At 35.3% G+C, this 3995-nt stretch overlaps 1 long non-coding RNA gene across 1 annotated transcript in view; it reads left to right on the forward strand.

The window, feature by feature from the left end:
* Window positions 1-798: 798 nt before the first annotated feature.
* LOC114484303 (uncharacterized) overlaps window positions 799-3995 on the forward strand; it is a 20341-nt gene continuing 17144 nt past the window's right edge. The window contains exon 1 of the long non-coding RNA XR_003677001.1: window positions 799-1120. This is a non-coding gene — a long non-coding RNA (uncharacterized lncRNA). The remainder of the gene's footprint in view (window positions 1121-3995) is intronic.

Consider the following 3995-nt stretch of genomic DNA (forward strand, 5'->3'; position numbering starts at 1 on the left):
GTCCCTAAACACAAGTAAAACCTTCCTTTCTTTCGGTCTTTTTCCAATGGTAGTGATAAGTAGAGCAAGGGCTTCCACGGTTCTCTTGATAGAAAGACACTGGACTGAAACGTCACTGATGTGGTGATCAGTAGTGAATTCTAACACTTCAGCACAGAAGCCAGGACTATCAGGGATTAGTCCAGCTGTCATAAAGGCAGAGTTTCCAGGAGCCTCCTTTTTGAATAGTTGCTCAGAATTGGTAACCTTTAAGAGTAGTCTTCAAATAGAGTTACAAAGTATTAGAATATGTCTTTATATTTAGGAGACATAAAGCTAAAACTCTATTCCTGGCATTGCCAAACTACCCTAGTAGGGAATATACTTTCGTTGTCTTCCTTATCTGTTATATGTATGATAAAAGTAAAGGAATAGTCTCGCTCATGGGGATGGAGTTGAGACATAAATCTCTTTATATCTTGAATTATTAGAGAGAATTAAGAACTCTTGGAGAGGATTGAGAAAACAGCACAAGGCAGCACTTTCAAAAAATAGGTATACTGATGGTGAATAAGAAGAATGTGACACAGGAAGGATAAAAGTGGGCTGGAAGGAAAAACTTCACTTGGACCATAAAGCAGATCTGAGTATCTTTTGAAACAGTTCATTAATGTGTAATGACACAAGCAACAACCTTAGAACATGATGTTATCAGGCGAGCAATTACTCATGGTGTTTGGAGACTCCCTGTTAAGAAATACGAACCTGAGTTTATGTGCAATGACATGGCTAATCCAGAAATAAACTGAGTCACTGGGGCAGTCCTGATAGGGAGTCGTCTTCAACATAATAAAACACTTCTTGCATTGGGTGAATTATAAAGCCTGGAATGTTATCTCTAGGCACTTTGAAGTCCGGGATAGAAAACCCAAATATATGAAAGCAACTTCAAATGCAATGTTGTAAATTGGGAAAGAAAACGGAAAAGGATGCGGAAATGAACCACTGATTATGAAGATGTTATCAAAGAACAGGATTTGGTTTTTTGGATTATGCCAGAATTATTGATTCTTGGCAAGGCTAAAGAACAGCAAAAACAAGGAAGAGAATGACCAGACCAAAAGACTTTTAAACTGAAAATGTAAGTAAGTTTAAGGAAACTATTCTTGAGAAAACTCTAAGGCAAAGAAGTGTGGAGTGGATATTCAGAATTATGTAGAAGCTACAGAAAGCTTCTACATGAATACATAGAGAATAAATAATTAATTGGGCTTGAATTTCAGTGGAAAGAACACTCCAGAATTCAAAAGATAGGACAAGACAGAAGTTAAAATATGGCTACCAAGGGAAAAAATACCTTATTTGAAAAGCAAAATAAATAGACCTGAAAGTAGAGCAAATCCTTTTATCAAGAAATAATGCATATATGAAAAATTCTTTAATGTAGAAAGCACATTAAACAGCAATGGGACAAACATCAAAAGCAATAAGAAAGATTTTGGTATAGTAGTAGACTGCAGACTGTCTTGTCTGATGGGATTATAGATAAAGTTTCCCAAATATAGATTAAAACCTGTCACAAATGCAAAATATATTTAGAGTCAGAGATTCAGCTGCTGGGGTACTTGTTCATTCTTACTCTTCTAAGAGCAGAACACCTGAGAAAATCTTATCTTGCCTACAGTTCCTTAAGTCAGTAATAAGGGAAATTTTATTCCAAATTTAGTTCTAACCATCTTTTAATAATTTGAAATAATGGGAAACTTGGCGGAGAATGTCCATGTCATTTTCATTTTTAGTTATCAGAAAATAAATTAATGATGAAGATAGTCACAGAAAATTCAGATATGATCAGGTTGGGGTGGAGAAATATGCCATGGGTTTTGGCAAAAGATAAATCTGTTTTTAAGTCTCCTGGGCTCAGCTATTTTCTATCTAAAAGACCTTGACCAAGTCAACACTTTAATTTTTTAATAAGTAGTTTACATATATCCAGAATACAGTTTTATTACTGTATGTTGCACTAGACCAGAAAATTTGACTTCAGAAGTCCTGTATTTCTTATACCAATAATGTCAATGAGACAGAAAATTACTGTAATCATTCAAAATCTGGCAATTAACTATGTCTGCATATGGGAAGAGGGAAAATGGTCATACTGGGCTAGTTACTAAGCAACCATTTTGTAGCACCCTATCTCACCAGGCTGGGAGGAGAATAAAGAAATAATGCTTTCCTGTGAGACCCTATTAATCCCCTTTAAAGGGACACGTCAAGTCATTTCTTTAACAGCTTGTTGGTAAATGGGGTTTGCATTTCTATGATTCTTCTTCCCATTTTCTGGTATTAAATTTTAACATTTCTTGGGACATAGGCCACTTTGGGAATTATGAAATCTACAAAGAATGAATGAATGAATATATAAAAAGCCTAACAGATACTTGTGCACATATTGTGCGCATGACAGCCACGCATGGGTCATAAGATAAAACTAAATAGAAAAGCATATTATTACTGATATTTTAAATGTTCACTCATAGTCTAAAAATATGTATCTATTAAAATATAGAGCATATATCAAAAGCCAGGGAAAATATGAATGTTTACCAAAAAAAAAAAAAGACACGTAAAAATATTCCAAAAACTATTATTGGAAGGAATATTGCAATTGCCAAGACCTAATGGGGATATGGCGATCGTCCAGAACAGCATACTATTTTTGCCCGATTCTGTTTGAAAAGTAAATTAGACCTATGATTTCAGAAAAATTGACTACAATTCATACGTTAGGGTCAACATGTATTTTATAAGCCTAAAGAAAAAAAACATCTCTGCTTTAGAAGATCTACAGCTGTTTTTCTTGAATATTAATCTACAACTACTTCATCAGAATTACCCAGGGCACTTTTTGAAATGTGGATTCCAGACTTTTTACCATATCTACTGAATCAGATTCTCTACGGTGATGTCTGTGAATGTATGCTTTTTAACAAGCATTCTAGGTGATTCTTAGGCAGACTAAAGTTTTGAGAACCACTTTAAATGTCTTCATTAAGAATTTTCTGATATCTACCTAAAGCTTCAATCCTACAATGATGTGAAATTTCACTTTGTTAAATGAAACGTATTTCCAACCTGGATTGCCCTACTTTTTGGTACAGATACTTTTTATAGATCTGACTGTATTGTTCATGGGAAGTTAAAAGTGCTACAACCCTAAGGAGTATAAAGCTATGCCTATCTATGATTGTCATCTTGTTCGGTTAATAAGAAATAATAATAATCATATCATCTTGAGAAGTGACATGAATTGTGGTGACCATATTCACCTTGAGAGTAGAGCGGTAGGACCTCCAGAGATTATTTTCTGAGAAAAGCATAATACCCACAGCTGAGTATTATCCAAAGTTAAATTTTTTTTTTCATAACCATATGTATGATGTAAGTCCAACAAAACATGAGATGCATCTTTCATTTGATTCTGATTATGGAATGTGTAAGTGAATGGAATAGAATGGGATACACTTTTTCTCTTCTATATCACCTTATTTTTTTTTTTCTATTTTTATTGGGGTAAAATTGCTTTACAATGTTGTGTTAGTTTCTGCTTTATAACAAAGTGAATCAGCTATACATATATGTATCTCCCCATATCTCCTCCCTCTTGCGTCTCCCTCCCATCCTCCCTATCCCACCCCTCTAGGTGCTCACAAAGCACAGAGGTGATCTCCCTGTGCTATGCGGCTGCTTCCCACTAGCTATCTGTTCTTCATTTGGTAGTGTATATATGTCCATGCCACTCTCTCACTTCGTCCCAGCTTACCCTGCCCCATCCCTGTGTCCTCAAGTCCATTCTCTACATCTGCGTCTTTATTCCTGTCCTGCCCCTAGGTTCTTCAGAACACATTTTTTTTAGATTCCATGTATATGTGTTAGCATACAGTATTTGTTTTTCTCTCTCTGACTTACTTCACTCTGTATGACAGACTCTAGGTCCATCCACCTCACTACAAATA

This window comes from Physeter macrocephalus, chromosome 18 (assembly GCF_002837175.3).
Source record: "Physeter macrocephalus isolate SW-GA chromosome 18, ASM283717v5, whole genome shotgun sequence".
In the NCBI taxonomy this organism is placed as follows: domain Eukaryota; kingdom Metazoa; phylum Chordata; class Mammalia; order Artiodactyla; family Physeteridae; genus Physeter; species Physeter macrocephalus.